Source organism: Alosa pseudoharengus, unplaced genomic scaffold (assembly GCF_046254945.1).
Source record: "Alosa pseudoharengus isolate Yale_2024_CS ecotype anadromous, Long Island Sound unplaced genomic scaffold, YU_APseudo_1.1 YU_APseudo_1.1_scf_12, whole genome shotgun sequence".
NCBI lineage: Eukaryota > Metazoa > Chordata > Actinopteri > Clupeiformes > Clupeidae > Alosa > Alosa pseudoharengus.
The window spans coordinates 12,488,747-12,506,895 of NW_027468587.1; the positions used below are offsets into that span (position 1 = coordinate 12,488,747).

An 18,149-nucleotide genomic window follows, 5' to 3' on the forward strand; every position below is an offset into this window, starting at 1 on the left:
CTTGAAGGCATACAGTCGCATGTGGTCGTTTCCCGTCATTCCATTGTCAGCACAATCCCGCCGGTAGATGAGCCAGCATGTCACCACCACCAGGTCAATCATGTGGAAGCCAAGGCGGTGGTACCACTTTTTTGACCTTATGTTTGTGCGATACAAGGCAATCAGCGAATCCAGCTAGTCAACACCTCCCATATGCTGATTATATGTGGACACGGTTGCAGGACGTGGGGCCTCAATGATTTTTTTTTTTTGCTCTTTGTCCCATCGGTCACCTGGGACACATGCTGTGCTCCTACATAGGTACTGAGGAGGGTAACTGACCTATTGTCGTGTAAGGACCCACAGCCAGACCTTCTTAGGTCCTCATCCTTCACCATAGAACTACCTGGCAAGCGGTTCAAGCACACCGTATCTACACAATGGATGCCTTGCTGGGCCAACACGAACATCAATGGGACAGAGGTAAACCAAACCAGAGAAAACCTTGACATTTTTATTTTTAGGAATTGGTTCTGCCAGGCGCAATACCATGTTCCCACTTGCTCCTACGTCTGGTAACTCCCACATACACCTCCAAATTGTGTGGAATGCTATCTCATCCACAAAAGACGAGAACTTTGTATCCCCTCTTCTTTGGCTTTTTGGGTAGGTATTGTTTTATTGTACTTTTGCCTTTGAATGGCACCATCTGCTCATCCACACATAAGGTCTCCTGCATTGGAAGATCTTTCAGCTTACAGTAGGTAAAATGTGATTAAGGAGAGGCCGAATTGTGTAGAGCTCATCATAGTTTGGCATATCTCGTGTGGGCTGACCACTGTTGACATTGAAATGGAGACATTTTTAATGGCCTCCCACCTTCCGAGAGGCATCACATCTGTAACCTGCTCAATGTGGCTACTGTGGCTCCAAAACATCCGGGTGGCCGAAGAGACATATGCAACACTGTTCAAGTTCATCAAGTACATGAGTGGCTTGGCAGGATTTTTCTGAAATAAGAAAATATGAATGAAATAGCCTAGTAGTTGAAACCTCTTTCTTTTGCTCTCCTGATCTATAGCCTTCAGGGATGCAAACAGCGCGTTTTTCGGCGCCTCACACTTTTTTCACGTCAGTTTGGGTGACTTGTGTGAATCGTGCAGATCCGAAGAGTTTTTTTTTTGGGGGGGTCGGGGGTCTGATCATCAGGGATGCTTTCCGGCGACTCTAGCTTTTTTCACGTCATCTACCGCAGGCTACCAGAGGAACCAGAGTGATTCTCATATGGGCCTGCTGGTTAATGTGCGGTGCTTCTGATAACCCCTACTCATCTGATAATACTTGATCATGTAGCAAAGGAGCGGTAGCCTATTGTTCTGATAGCAGCTAAGAAAATGGCAGCCGTGGCCTACTGGTTAGCACTTCGACCTGTAACCGGAGGGTTGCCGGTTCGAACCCCGACCAGTAGGCGCGGCTGAAGTGCCCTTGAGCAAGGCACCTAACCCCTCACTGCTCCCCGAGCGCCGCTGTTGATGCAGGCAGCTCACTGCGCCGGGATTAGTGTGTGCTTCACCTCACTGTGTGTACACTGTGTGCTGTGTGTGTTTCACTATTTCACGGATTGGGATAAATGCAGAAACCAAATTTTCCCTCACGGGATCAAAAGAGTATATATACTTATATACTTATACTTAAAATATACGCTACACTCACTCCGGAACTCGCGCTATCTTACCTCCGCAGTACAGCTGGAAGTTTTAACACGCCGTGGACTTGATTAGTGTGTAGCCTAAGCTTTCCTTCAGCTGACTTTGGCACTGCCATCTGACTGATCATCCAGAACCGTACAATAATAAAATTAGGCTATCCCGCCTGTCAGTAACGAAGTTCGAACTAGACAGTAACAGACAATTTTTAGGCCTAGTATGTTATGTGGGAATGGCAAGAAAACGAGTGAAAACAATTCCTTACTTTAACCACGCAATTGCGTGTGTCATTTATTAAAATGGTAGGAAAACTGAATCAAAGACGGCGCCATCCATCAACAAAAACAGCACGGAGGTAGGCGTAATTTAAAGTCTCAGACATTTAAAGGGACAGCGATCACTCCAGACATAGGCCACACACCACGAGTGATGAACGTGAAATGCTTTGAACAGCCAACAAAACACTGCATTGACATGTAGATGACAATAGAACCACTCTAATCTAGCTAATGGTAAATGAAGTATATAGCATTCACTTTTTAAGCATTCAATAGCCTAATAAAAACTTGTTCAGTCAGTTAAATTGTTCTCATAAAAGGAACAGCAGGTCTACAGAATATTCCAAATAGGCTAGTTTCCTTTCACTTCTACTGCAACATACAGTAAGAGTTTAAACCATGTTAAATTCAAAAGCATCTAGCTAGTAACAGAAGGTTTTAGGGGAGGAAAAGAGAACAAACTGTAACCTACCTGATTCCAGAGTCAATGTTCAGTTTTTGGCCTATAATTAAGCCTATAATATTTGCCATTTTTGAATCCATGAAAATTAACCAAAATCTATCATTTCCTATGGACAACAGACCCAAGTAACACATCAAATCGCTACAATTTTTAAAGAATCGAAAATAATCAAATTATTGGCTTAAAGAATCAATATTGTATCGAATCGTGATGAAACTTGTGATTTATGCCCCTAAATGGCATCCTTACAATTAGCCTACTGTTGTTTTGGAAAGTATTTCTCATGCAAGCACCGTGCATCCATGCTGAGTAATGCAACATCATTGCAATAGTTAGCATTTTTGTATTAGTAAAGCAGTCCACTGATGTGCAGACCATAACAATGATAATGCTTTTATATCCATATAGATAGATTTCTGGGCCTATCTTAGACTGGATTTTTTTATTTATTTTTTTTTGGGGGGGGGGGGGGGTGGTGGGGGTTGTGTTTCTCTCTTTTTTCACCACACGTGTGTTTGCATCCCTGAACATTAATAATGCAAATGATCTTACCTTCTTGTCACGCCATGTGTTCCAGCGACTGCCGATCAGAAAAGGAAGTACCGCCTTCAAATAATGCATGATAGTGGCACCCAAACCACACTAGATTGTGATTGGATGTTTTTTTCACTATTCTGATCATTTAAAGAGGCATACACTGGACATGGGGCTTTAATAAACTTTGTTTTGCCAAAGGGTAACGTTGTGCAGTAGAGGGTTATTATTACTACTATTGTTTGGTTTCTTGTTTCTCTGTAAAGTACTTTGTGCTCTGTGCTTGAAAAGTGCTATATAAATAAAAAATATATTATTATTATTATTATAACTGCTGCTCCTAACCTCATCACTTAACCTTATGGCTTTTAGCAGAGTAAAGAGTATGTAAAGAGTTGATATTTGATATAAACTAAACTGTACAAAATGAATAGATACTGTTCATCTCATATTTAATAATTAAATTATGATAGGAGGAAGCAAAGAAGTTGACGTGTGGCATGAGGTCTTGTAAGATCTGTGGCCAGAGCGAAATCAGACGCACAAAGTGGGCAGAGTAGGGCCGAAGTTAATTAATAAGAGATAGATAGATAGATCAAAATTTAACACTGGTTGCATGTGATTGGTTTATTCAAATTCACCTCACATCATTCACACTTTGTACATGAATTTGCTATAAACATGCGTGCTTTGTGGCTTCTTGAATCTTCACATTACAGAAAATAACTATACATAAATAGCATACAGGATTTGTATCTCAATTATATACATACTCATTCAGAGAAAAAGTGATATAGTACTTGACAGAAATCCACCCCAAACACCAAGCTCATTTATGGGTTTGCATGCATAACTACCACTAGGTGGGAGTGTTGCATCAGTGAGCTCCCTGATGCTGTGTAATAACTGGACAGGGGATGCCACATGTGGAATGAGAGCACACTGTCTATAACTACTGTAGATGTTCATACCATGTGAAATCTAGTAAAATACACAACCAAGCTGTAGTTTACTATACTCCATGATTTACAGAATGGCGTTGGAGTAAAGTGCATCTAGGTGTTTCATCAGGTTTAATGGTCTAATTGAATCATAAGCAGAGATATTAAGACTGAACTAAGTTAACCCTTAAACACCATAATGACTGCACATTAACAGCACATTACACTTTTGATACTGTGTATCAGACTTATACCAGGCCTACTTCATCAGTTCATGACATAACCACATAGTACTAGTTAGTGTGAAGTCAGAGTGAATCTGATGTGTCATTATTCTGACAGGTTCACAACCCAAAGGGAAAATATCTGTCTCATCACTTAGCCACTCTAATAGAACACCCCAAACAGTCAGCTCTTGACAACACTGCTTTATCTAAACAAGGCACTGCTGTATTTATATACATGCATTTACTCAGTCATGTCTATTGGTACTCGACCTGGGTCCATGATCTGAGGTCTGACTTGTTTTCCCTTTTTAAATGAATCAGGAGCTCTCACTGGAGTCACACCACCCGGGTCATGTTGTACCCAGAGCTATGACATCAGGTGGTATGGGTGGGAAAGAGTACGCCTATACACCAGCACAGCTCTAATCAAAGTAAACACCAGATTAAAACATGAAGTATGTTAAAACAAGGTCTGAGTAATCTTATCTCCCAGCTAGGTCCTGTTATCCCATACCCGAGGGTCAGTTAAGCAGGTTCAGTTACTCTTTGTTTAATAGATGACAAATCATAAACCAGAATAAAATTAATATTTTATGGATGATCCTTGTGGAGTAGGGCTTAAATAACAATTCACAAAAGCCACAACTCTTCACTTCAATAATTCTCAAGAGTGACGCCTGAGACAAGTTATCCTTCTCTACACCCGTTCTCTGTATTTAATAACAGTGCATGTCTTTCGGAAAGCCAGCCAATGGAGTAGCAGTCAGTTTCTCACCATCAGATTGCCTCCTTTATAATTTACATGCCTTTCAAGGCCTTATGTGTTTTACCACAAGCAACCCCCTCTCTGTAATTTCAACCCTCCGTCCTCTACTTCCCAAATGGAAGATGACAGCTGCCTGGCGATCCTTAGCGTATCAGGACCAGTTGCATCTCAGAGTGGGCAGTTCTTTGGGTTCATATCAGACACTGATATATTATTTATTATTATTATTATTATTATTATTATTATTGTTATTATATGTGGCTGATTGATAAGTAAATGCCTCCCCTGTCATTCAGATAGCATCATAACAGCATTGTTTTAAACGTGTCTAAAGTCTTTGCACAGTACTGTATCTCTAGGTTCAACAACAAATGCAACCACAAGAGCCTTGGCTGCTCACCTCTCCACCTTCTTCTCTGCCTCCATTTGGAAAGAACTGAATGAACTCAACCTGAATGAACTAACTACACTATCTCTCAGTGGCTGACACAGTTCACACAATTGTCCGGTAAACAGGTTTCTTGTCTGCTATTATGAAGAGATTGTATGGTGCCTGCACACGTCATACGGTTAACACACCAAGGCGAAAAGCATAAATGGACTCACTGAATTACGTCTAATGAAGCCATTAGTTCATCAGAACATGTGCAAGGTTACTGAATGATTTTCATTAAATGATTTTCTTCAAGTGTTCATGAGGTTTTCATTAGTGTGAGTATCTGTGTGTGTCTGTGTTTGCCTGTGTGTGTGTGTGCTTGTGCTGAACTCCACACCAGTCAATTTACAGCACAACATGTGCACAGACAAGGAAAGTCATTACAAGATTCATACACACGCATTGCTCTTTTTAGTCACTGAGGGAGACCCGGGTCTGGCTTTAGCACCCGGAGCTAAAGACTCAAGGATAGATCAATGTCAGGCTGAATAGGACTGAATGCCATTTTGGGTGGGAGAGAGAGAGAGAGAGAGAGAGAGAGGCTCGAGGCGTAGAAAGTCATATTGGGATGTCTGGCCAGTGTGGTGCGGGCTCATTTCATGAATTCTTTAATGTGCTAAGTCAAACTGGTCCCCAGTGCCCTCTGCTGCCTGCCAGTCCCGAGTAATTGCAGAGTGTTTCCGGTGTGTGTGTGTGTGTGTGGGGGTTCCTCTCAAAATGACCTCCTATCCCCTCTCCTCCTCACTGGGAGGCTGTACGTGGAGTCACAGGGAGAGCAGCATGATGGAGGCCTGGCAGAACGTAATCTACAGATGTGTCAGGAAACGCACCTTGGGAGTATCCCCCACTCCACCCCCACCCCTCCTCAGATCATTTATCCTGATGTCCAATCACTGCACTCGTAGATCAATATTACAGCCACAGCAAATGGCCAAAAATGGTCGGGCAGAGAGGGAAAAAAAAGTGAAAAGATGAAATACGAGGTCAAAGTCATGGCAGGTAGTTTTTACAACTTCCGCCGCGCAGATTTACAGCCAGTCTTTCAACAGTCATGCAGTACAGCGAGGAAAACTGCAACCTGGAAAAACGAAATATGATCTTCTCCCATACTCTTAAGATACGAGGGTGGAATCAGCTTGTGTTTCTATGTGAATAATCAGCATTTGTCCTATTTCTTCTTTTTCCACTTTGGCCCTAATCTCTCCCACATTCAGAGTACAGGAGTCAATCTTGTTTAATAATTGGTTTACCCTAATGTCATACTGACCCCACTGTCTGTGATGCCCATGCAACCCTTGATTGATATGTAATCTGGCTATTAAGGCAGGCAATGAAGATGAAGAGGACTTCCTCTCCATGTGCCTATGACCTCCACCGGAGGCCTCTGGGTAATGAGATTGCAGAGTCATGACCGTCTCCCCCCTTGAGGGTGAATGGAGGTTAGCGTGATCTGCTTTCAAAATTATAGAGAGAGGTATAAAAAGGTTAAGTAGCCAAAATCCATGTGTCTGATTAAACACTCTGTGGAACCATCAGGTCATCTAAATACGTAAATATGTCCCTGGAACACAAATGACCAACAGAAAAGCTGGATGTGAGTGATTCCAAAGCAGGTAACCTTTTTTAAGACTCACCTGAAAGTCACACAAAGTATACATGTTTTGAGGACAAAGTTGTGTCATCTCTGTTTTGGATTCCCGGTTGTCCTCAGGCATATATTCGAGCTGGGCTTTTAATACTTCAAAGTGAACCACTGCTTGGGTCATGACGTAGAGCAATGGCCAGAAAGAAAGTTTCAGAGCGTAATTTATGAGAACATTTAGAACAAGGCTGACAAAAGATGGTTTAATCATACAACTACAGACTAGACTGGGAGATGGTCCAGAGGACAGAGAGAGAGAAGGAGAGAGGAGAGAAAGCGAGGGAGAGAGAGAAAGAATGAATGGAGGTTGTTGGGAACATGCCTGCTAGGGAAAGAGAGATTGTGTTATTTTGAAGACGAATGAGCTTCAGAGCTTTTAGGTACACAAGGAGAGAGCCGGCGTGAGGGAACATCGCATCATTTGATGAGGCCTCTCTGGCGTCTCCTGGGAAATCGCCTCGCTTCTGTCGGTATGACAGATATGCGTTAGCCGCCGACATTCTGTGCCGTGCCGCGCCGCGCCACTCCACTCCCCACCACAACTCACAGTCCACACAAGCACTCGCTCAATTTGTCCTTGAGGAACGTGTATCAAATACCCATCAATCCTCCGAGATCTGGAGGAGTTATTTTTAGCACTAATTGCTATCTGGTTTGCTGTCCTTTTAAATCGTTTTATTGAGGTGCTTTCTAGACTTCCTAAAATATTTTTTTGAAAATAGAAGTCATAGAATGGAAATGCAATAGACTAGAAACTTCTCCCAAGATGTTTCTGAGAAAGAAAAGTTGCAGTTCTTGCACTGTGGCTTTTGATTTGTCTTTGAGATGGTCAGATTTACTCCTGCCTGTCTGTGAGGTGTCAGTGTATAAACAAAGTAGGTCTGCGCACAAGAGCACAAATCTCCTGTCCTCTGATAAACTGCCACAGTTTAGATTTCAATTCCCTTGATTTGTTTTTCTATTTGCTTCGGTGCACAGCAGCCTGTGCAGTGCAGTGTCATTTTATTTCAGTCTGGACTCAGCTCTCAGCCATTTTGCCAGAGACTGACACCACATCCATTTTAACTGACAGCCAGCAAATAGCCTTGCAGCCTCAATTTCCTTCCAGTGGGAGTTCCACAGAAAATAGCAAGAGCTCTGGAAAAATCTTGCGCCCCTGGCAAACACAAGTTTATGTGCATGTAACTTTTCTTCTTCTCTGCACTGTCCTCCAAAAGTTTGGAAACCTCAAACCTGTCCAATATGGTTGTGGGTGGGGGTATGATTGAGCAGCACCCTCCCATGGCCACAGTCACATATCATGTGCCCTTGAGCAAGGCACCTAACCCCAAACTACTCCCCGAGTGCCGTAAACAGGGCTGCCCACTGCTCCGTGTGCATATGCTCCTAGTGTGTGTGCTTCTGGTGAGCTCACTGCTCCTATTGTGTGTGTGTGTGTGTATACTAACCACGGATGGGTCAAATGCAGAGGGGGAATTTTTTTTCGGCATGAAATACACTCAACCTAGATCCTGACAGAGGCCTCGAAAGCCAGACTGTCGGAATGAAAGCCAGGCGAATGGTCATCATCTGAGTCAAAACATACAGTACAGTATATATTATCTTATCATCATGTTGGTATAAATCCATAGTCCTCCACCCAAAGCACTCAATTCCAATGTCTGCTATCAAAAATTCTTCCAAGTCTGACTTCAGTTAGTTGTAAAGGATTGACACAAGACTCTTCAAGTTAGCAGGACATGCCAACACAGCCCTCTGTATCCTTAAAGGTGCGATTTGTAGGATTGTTACCGAACGTTCTGTAGGCCAAAATAAAAACACTGGTGAACGTTCTCAAGACTACCAGACGCGAGCCTCTTCTGGGTTGCCAGATGTAATGAAGACTTAGCTAACGTTAGTGCTTTAACGTTTCTCCAACCATGACCCAGCTACACATTACAGAAAGAGTGAAAACAAAAAATACCTCTCTAACCAACGTAACATATTTAGCTGAAGTTAGTGATGCAGATGAAGTTTAGCATAGGCTACCTGTCGTGGAGAAATATGTCCAGCTCGGCGTCAGACTTGATTCTTCGTTTCACGAAGACGTCACCATCTCAGGAAGCTCCTCCGATGTCCACTTAATTTGTTTCTTGTTTTATTTTTTTTTTCTTGTTTATTTTGGAAATTTGCCTGCCTCTCGTAGGCGTTCATGACTACAACTGACAGCTGTTGACAGTTGGCCTTTGCTAATTTGGCAACCCAAATAGGAGGACGCGCTAGCCCATTATTAATATGCTATTCTAGAATGAATCGTTCAAAACATAAACGAAAATTCAAGAGATTCTGCCCCGTAAAGGCCTATTCACACCAAGAACGATAACGATAACTATAAATAAATATCGTTCTCGTTAATATGAATGACGACGTTCACACATAAACTATAACGATAACGACATGAAGAACAACATTGTTGGGGATCACTTTCAGAGCGATTTTCAGAACGATAAAAAGCTAATAGCCAATCAGAACCCATCAAATTTTAACCGTCACATTCATTAACACAAGGAGAGACTTTGCTTATCGTTGTTCAGTGTGAACGATTTTATCGTTGTGGTTATAGTTATCGTTATAGTTATCGTTCTTTGTGTGAATAGGCCTTAACTCATTTTTTTTCCTTGGTTTTACGGGGTTTTACAGGTTAGAGTAATGTTGTCAAATAAGCCATTACTTCAATTCATCGTGTTTCCTTACTCTCTGACAACATATGGTGATCATTTTTGGAATAGTTACAGTTTTTTTTTCATTATTTCCTACATACTGGTCCTTTAATGAATCTGGTTGACATCTTATGCCAATATTCAAGTACAGTATTGTTCAATAGAAACGAGAAAGCATTTTTGGAGTAATGGACTTTTCTCTTCCTAGAAGCTGTTAGTGCACATTCAAGTATGTAGTACATGTACTAGTATGTATGTAGCAGAGCCATATAAAGATACCCATATATGGCTCTGGTATGTAGTAACCAGTATGGTTTTCTGTATTAGGTATTGTGAGTGTGGCACATGTTATGGTACTTTGTGGCCATGGCCTTCCGTGTTGTGTACTCATGCACCATTCATCCAACTTGCAGGACAAATTGTGGACTGGTGGTGCTGTTCTTTAGATGTGTTGCTATATCTTGGGAAAAGATCAGGTGGAACAGTTCAAGTTCAAGCTGAGCTTAGTTTTACTTCCTTTAACATTTTCTAAAAGTAATTTCTCTCTTGCAATCTTTTACACCATTTTAGTTTTGGATGAGACTGAGTGCTGTTTGTTGTGACTTGTCTTTTGTGATCCTGCTTGTAAACCAACAACTACCTCCTCAAGCTACACACTGTATAATTTTATTGTTCTTTTTTTCCCCCTCAGACAGCTGCAGTATGTGTGATATAGTGTAGAACTCTTGAGATGGTGTTGGCTGAAACAGGACAGCTATCATTATGAAGACACAGTGCCCTCCTGTCCTGCGGAGCAGATACCACATAGTGGGCCTAACTGGCCGCAAATGGATTTTCCATTGTGCAGTCCTGTCAGGTTCTTCCCTGCTCGCCGTTTACTGGGAGCATCTGCTGAAGTCGTTTACGGAGCCCCTAGTGGCACCGGAGACCCTCTTTACAGCAGGGAAGGTGTCAGAATTTTAAGCGTGCCCTGGCTTTATCCTGTTTCCAGAGCTGTTTCCGCGGCGACGATCCCCGAAGGCGCCCTGCCTCATGCGTCCACATACCGCTCCTCTGCTGAAATAATGTTACATTTGGAGCACTGCGGGGAGCGCCAGTCAATTAGAGCTGACAAGCAGACGGACCAGCTCACACGCGATGCACTCCGCCATACACTCCGCAATGCACTCTCTCACACAGGCCGTATGAGTGGGCCGTAGAGACACACACACACACACACAGTACCACACACACGCACAGACACACGCACACAATTTTCCCTTATATTTGGTTCATCCTCTCGAGAATGTGCAGTATGTGTGTGAGAACACACACACACAGACACACACATGTGTACATATACACAGAGACAAATAAGCACACACACACACACACACACTAACCATATTATGGGCTATATCTAGTTGTCCATCAAAATGTTTTTACAGTTTTTCAAACAATATTCATGAAATGGAAAATATATTGTATATTGTAATATTGTGTAAATAAAAACAGCAAGAAGTGGTGACACTGATGCACTTTTCCCATTCACCAGTTAAAGTGTACGATGCATGAATGACTACTCACATCAGAAGTATGTACTGTATGCATGCATGTAAAAGACATGACTTACAAGAAATCACTTTTCTTGATACACCTACCCTAAATGACTCATGCATCACTACAGGCAGCTCACATTTCCAATTTCTCCATCAACGCAGGTGCCTGTCACTGTATACCGACACACACATACACATAACACAGCAGTTCAATCACTGGCCTAAATGCACAGCGCACATTTGATCAAGATCATAGAGCTGAATTCATGCACTGAGCACACTACCGACAGATGTAGGCAAAATGTCTGAATGCTAAATTGAATCTGTCCTGCTGTCAAAAGCATGCCTGGCTGATGCGCACGGTTTCATTTGCATCCACAACCGTCAGGTAACCCCTCCATTTATCATAGCCTAAAACAATAGAGTCTGCCAAAGCCAACTCTGCTTCTCATGCATCAAGCCTAACACTTCCCAAGCAGCGGTGTGCTGCTAACCTGTTTGTGTAATATTCTTATTCAGGATGAGCGATTGGTATTCAGATATGTTCCTCTTAGGATAATCCTACCTGAGGCTCTCAGCACATCTGAATTGCTTAAGGTTATTGATGAGAGGGCTAACAGAGCCAGTATGAGAGGTTTCTCTTTGGCTCCGCGAGGCAGATTGCTCCTGCTGCAGACTGGAACCCTCTAAAGGTCATTACAACACAATGAAATTTAATGGTTAAATGCTGTACAACATAATCAAATTTAATCGCTAAATGTGTCTTTTTATTTGCCCCAGGATTACCACATAGTGGAGACATTTTAGCATCTGGAGGCGCTGGTGTCTGTCATCTCACACTAGAGTACTTGCAAACCAGCATGTTTACTGTAACATTAAAACTTGCTGGGCGGAATTCATTTGATGTCTTAGTTCACCGTTGCTATAATCTAATTACAGTACACCATTCACAGTTTTTTGGCATTTCTCGAATCATCATTAACATTTGCACAACAGTAAGTGCATTTCTCAAAACTAATTAATTGCCATACTGGAATGCAGGGGAAAAAAGACCAGACTGCAAAATTATATGGGTTACAACTGATAACAACAGACAATTTTGCACAAGCAATTGTTTGGATTGGTGAAAGCATTTGCTATTTGTTTGAAGTAGTGACACATTGCATCTATAATGTGCACAAGTGACTAGTTAATGTGAAGGTTGAAATAGTAGTTTTGAGAATTTGAATTCTGATCTGAGAAATGCACCAAAATGACTGAGAATCTTCATCAGCTGTTCTGCCTTTACCTGTATACTGGTTGTCTGACCTTACGCTATACTTAATTGCATTGTTACAATTTCCAAGGGCCAGACAGACAGACACACACACACACACAGTCACACACACACACCCATTAGTCAGTGTTTTAAGTTCACCTGTGTACCGGTGAGGGTTTCAGGGCATGTGGGTCAGCAGCACTCTTCTCTCACACACACACACACACACGCGCGCGCGTACACACAGCTCAGCAGTCTGCCTTGAGGCCTGGATGGCATGGCCTGGTGGGCAGATGCCAGTTCCCCGCTCCCTGACACCGCCTCTAGGGTCTGTGGGCCCCTAATAGGCCCCTGTGCTGTGTGACCTTCAGCTCTGCCCCCCCGCCGCCAAACAAGCTTGTGGGTTTCTCTGAGACGTTAGTCATATTTGGGGCCCCTTTGGCTGCTGGTGTGCTCACCCCGACAGATTTCTCTCAGGCCACGGGTAATACTCCCATGGGCAGTACTTATGCCATATTTGGATCATCCCAGCTAAACTCCAAGGGCACATGAGGGCCACTGAATATGCTGATGTTTGCACTTTGTACATGCAACTACCTCCTCTCTCTACCACCATACCACACAGTTTTGGAAGGTGGACATGAATAGTTAGTGGAATAGAATACAATGAATATGAACATAAACACATTTGTGCTTGCTTTTGCTTGAACATCCCCTTTGTAAATGTGAGAGGATACATGTTTTGAATTCATTGTAGTGATTTTCCTCTGACTGAGGCCTTGGCCTCTTGGTGTGTGTGTCTTTGTGTGTTTGTACGCACATTGTGGTGTGTGTGTGTGTGCGTGTTGCTTCAGACCCTAAAGGCAATGTCGGCTCTGCGGCGCCTGTGTTTTTGCCATCAGCAGCTTTGAGGATGCTCTGGGAGCCACAGGGGGACTCTTGCAGGTTAATGTTCATACACAGGCCTGTGAGTGCACTGTACACACACTCATGCGCTCCCAAACATACACCCATGCTATGTGCACATACCCACGCAGGCACACGTGTGCAAGCACACACACACGCACACACACACACACACTTGCTGCAAAAATTACTGGATTTCATGATTAAAAATTTAAATGGGAAATGGAAAGAATTGTTCTGTACTCATTTATCTCTTAACCCCTCTGATCTCATTACACTCACACACACTCACATACACGTTATGTCTCTCTTTCTCACATCCCATGTTAATCACCTCTAGCTTCAGCTTCAGCTGATATTGTAAGTCCTGTCCAGTCATGTCCGTGTGCTGCTAACAGTGCTGACTGACTGCCCACCAGGGCCCACTGGACAGGCCCCCTCCTCTGATTTATCACTGGTGACTATTCTACTGTCCACTGGCTCATGGAAAACATCAGACTCGGGGAGGACTTTGGGACCTGATCAAAGCTGGGTCATTTGGGTTGGATCTGGTTTTGCATTCTGAGCTTCTGTCTATGGAGATTTGCTGAGCCCAGAATCAAGAGAAGACATATGGTTAGTTAGATAGATAGATAGATAGATAGATAGATAGATAGATAGACGGACAGGCAGATAGATACTGTATATATCTAGATAGATAGATAGATAGATTATAGATACATAAATAGATAGACTATCTAGATAGATAGATAGATTGGAACTGAATAAACAAAGAACAGAACAAATAGGCTTTCTTATGGAGTGTAGGATGCAGCACTGTGTGTGTGTGTGTGTGTGTGTGTGTGGTGTGCGTGTTCATGTGTGTATGCGTCTGTGGTAACGTGATGCATATCTGTAGACAGTTTGATTTATTGTCCACTGGGGATGTGCATGGTGCATGTCTTTGTATGAAGCTGCCACAGTGAGGGATTGGGCCGCCTGGCATAACTTCTCCTGGGAGACAAGAGTTTGATGTTCCTCCTCCTACACAGACAGACACACACACACACACACACACACACACACACACACCAGAGTTTACTCCTCATGCATACAGGAGCCACACACACACAGACACACATGTGGATACAGATGCACAGAAACCCATCTCACAGGAGGCTCCACACCTCTTTGTGAAGGAGAGCACTAAGTCTCTTGTAAACATTAGTCAGTCTGATAGAGTGTTGGCAGAGTTTCTCACCAGGCTCCTACAGGAGGGCAGCTTCTCTAGAGAGTGAACAGCGGCAGCTTCTCAGGAATACAAAATCTCTGACCAAATTCTTGCACAAATGTGCACAAAGAATATGTTAATTTCATTTCATGGACCTTGCCATCATACCTGAAACATCTGGACCACACTGTGTCCTCCCTGAGCAAATTGTAATACCTGGCATAATAGAGAAGGCTACTCACTTCAGAAGAGATTCAGTTGTGATATTAAAGATGCACAGGATCTTTAAAAAAAATGAAATGATGAATTTTAGTCTGTAACTGAAGCATTGTATTGGGACATCACATGATTTTGGGGCACATTTCAATTGATATAGGGGGGAAAAGGCCTCTGCACACAATTGGATAGACCTAACCAATCACAGCAATGAAATAGCTTACCGTGAATCCTGCAGAGAACAGTCAGGTGTTCAGGTCACATGAATGAAATAGGCACTGTTGCTCATCAAATTGTATAAAGGCCGCCCCGATGATTCTATTGGCTTTATAAAGGCTTGTCAATGGAGCAAGTCCAGACTGAATTTCCGACTTCAAAGTTTGTGGGTGAGGTTACATTTAGCTGGCTTCCTGGCTACCACAACGGAACGGAATGAGATTGTATTGGCATATTAAGTAAATTTGGGGTGGATCAAGTGCTGGTGTTTACGCTAGACATATGCCTGTGTGTGTACACGTCTGTGTGTATTTGTGTGGCTGTATTTGGAGGGGGCAGGGCAGTATTTTTCAAACAGTACCCTTAAGGTCAGTACTGTCAGGGGAACAGGGAGAAGGGTGGTCAGATGGGGCCGGGTGTGTATGTGTGTGTGTGTGTTTGGTGTAGGAGGTTTGCTTCTTGGCTTCTGTGTATGATGAATTCAGGGGGGCATTTGCCCTTCAAGACTCTGCCATTTGCTGGGGGCTTACCTCTGGTTAGCTCTTAATCTAATGCCAGCTGTCGGCGCAGGCAGAAAAATGAAAATATCGCACGTGAAAAATGAGCGCCTCCTCTCCGGGGCGGCGGCAGCCTTTTTATTGGACCTCGGAGAATTCCGTGATTCGACCTCGGAGGAGACAGCAAACATGGGCAATTATGGCTGAGTGATCTGGGACGCCGGCCCACCCCTCGTCCCTAAGCAGCTCATTTTAAAACCTCCGATACAGAGCTCCGATGAAGGGACCCATATTAATGTTTGCAGGGGCTTTATTAACAAAACAGTGTGTGTGTGTGTGTTTGGATGGGGGTGTGTGTGGTTCTGATGGCATGTTAATATCAGGGGCCCGACTAGGAAATTAAGGTGTGGTACATAATTGATATGCTTATTTTAATGCCTGTAGGACGTGTTTTCTGTACAGATGATTGAAGAGGGAAGGAAAGGCTACGTGAGACACTGTCGTTAATTTTTGCTTTTGGTGTGTTCGTTTTTTATCATCAGTGGTGAGGGTGGGGTTGGGGGTTTACCAATATGGATGGGTCCTCTGGGTGCTCCTTCTCACACCTTGCTTCCTCTTCTCGCTTCTCATTTTTAACGAGGATGTCGTTAAATGCATGAGTATCTCCAAGTGTGTGTGTGTATGTGTGTTTGTGTGTGTGTGTGCTGACGTATGAGAGCAGATGTAGAGTCTACGGACTCCACCCCGAGGCATCACCTGAAGCTAGGCCATGTGCAAACCAGAATAGGATCCAACCATTTCAACAACAACATCAATAACAATAATAACAATATTATTATTATTATTATTTGCCAGGTTAGGTCCAGAGCCGTCCTAAGTTTGCAATCTGGGTTGGTATTCAGTGAGGATTTCACACACATACATGTGCGCACACACACAGACACATACTGATGAGGACACACTGCTATTCAGTGGTTTCCTGCTGATGGGGCAGTCTCCAAATGTTATGAAGTGAAACTGCAGGAAATTGGACATGGTTAACTGAATAATAAATGGCCCTTTATTGCCATATGCAGCGTATTAGCACAGAAAAAAATTCTTATTAGCTGAGTGGAGTGAAAGGATTGGCATCTTCACATACAGTGCCACTCCAACTTTTCATATCTCCATGCAAGTGTGCATACTGTATGTGCTTCTGACAGGGAGAGCATGTAGAGTTAGAGTACATGTCTGCATTACTTTCCCAGAGAGAGGAGGACGTCTATCATCACCCCTCAATACCAAAACCCCCAGTCTCACAGGGCTACCTGGTCTGTGGGGGGATCAATCATACCAAGCGCTTCATGTCAGCAAGATAATGGCTGACTTTTGAACAATGGTCTGAGTGGGGGATTTAACTGAATTACAGTAGGACGAATGCTGTCTCTCCATGTGGAGGGAGGGCAGGGAGGTGGCTGTGTGTGTGTGTGTGTGTGTGTGTGTGTGTGTGTGTTCGTGTGTGTGTGTGTGTGTGTGTGTGTGTGTGTGTGTGTGTGTGTGTGTTGCAGACAGACAGTGTGAGACTGCACAGTAGATTCACACACCCAGCTTGCTCCATCATGGTTATGGTTATGATCATATACTGTAGGTCTCACATGTGGGTTTCCTCTCTCTCCATTTACACATCCTTTCTTCTCAGCTCCTCCTGTGTGTTTGCTGGTTTCCATGGAGACCCCTGTCTTTGAGGACACAGGGGGCGGTGCCAGACCTAATTACAGGAGCTATCTGCTGCTGGCCAACCTCAAAGACAGACAGCCTATCTGGTGCTGGCCAACACCAAATACACTGTCTATCTGCAGACCCCATAAAGCTTACAGATTGTCTATCTGCTAGTTGTAGGCCCAATTGGATACCAATTGCTTAAAGGAGAACTTGGCAATTATTTCAACGTAATAAACCCGTTTAGAAATCATTTGGATGGTTAAATCAGTGTTTTTCAACCACTGTGCCGGGGCACACTAGTGTGCCGTGAGAGATCATCAGGTGTGCCACAGAAAATTACCCAAATGTCACTCACTGGTCCAGAAAAAAAGCAACTGTTGCATCAAAGAATTTATAACCACATGCTATCATTGATTGTATGATTGCACTATTTGTGGTATGCAGGCATTGTACAACGGGGGCCCCATATCCAGTATTCACAGAATCATCACATATCCAGTTCATAACAACAATTAAATTAGATATAGTCACCTAAACGAAACAGAGGGCTCTTGTTTTATTGAGTCTTGCATAGAAGCCATAATAAGGCCATATCTGTGTATTATTTGAAATTTTAGGCTATGGAATGTTTATTTTTTCTTCACACAGGATGTTAGTGTGCCGTGGGACATTTTAAGTGTCAAAAGTGTGCTGTGGCACAAAAAAAAACACTGGGTTAAATGACCTGTTCCGGTGAAAATGGTGACTTTTCCCGCTGCCCCTATCGTCCCCAGGCGGAAAACCAACCTTGCAACATTGAGACTACCGTCCCGGAAAGAGAAGTGAGAAACAAGAAACTCGTTTTAAATTGTGTTAAATCGTGTTTCTTACCATTCTTAACATCCACATTGTCTGCCGAACTTATGCTAACCGTTTTGCTAGCTTGTAAACAAATCC

The 18,149-nt window shown here is 43.2% G+C and overlaps 1 protein-coding gene across 1 annotated transcript in view; it reads left to right on the forward strand.

Annotated features, from left to right (window-relative positions):
• Positions 1–18,149, forward strand: part of LOC143118625 (CMP-N-acetylneuraminate-beta-galactosamide-alpha-2,3-sialyltransferase 1-like) — an 89,794-nt gene that overhangs the window by 34,960 nt on the left and 36,685 nt on the right. The window lies entirely within an intron of this gene.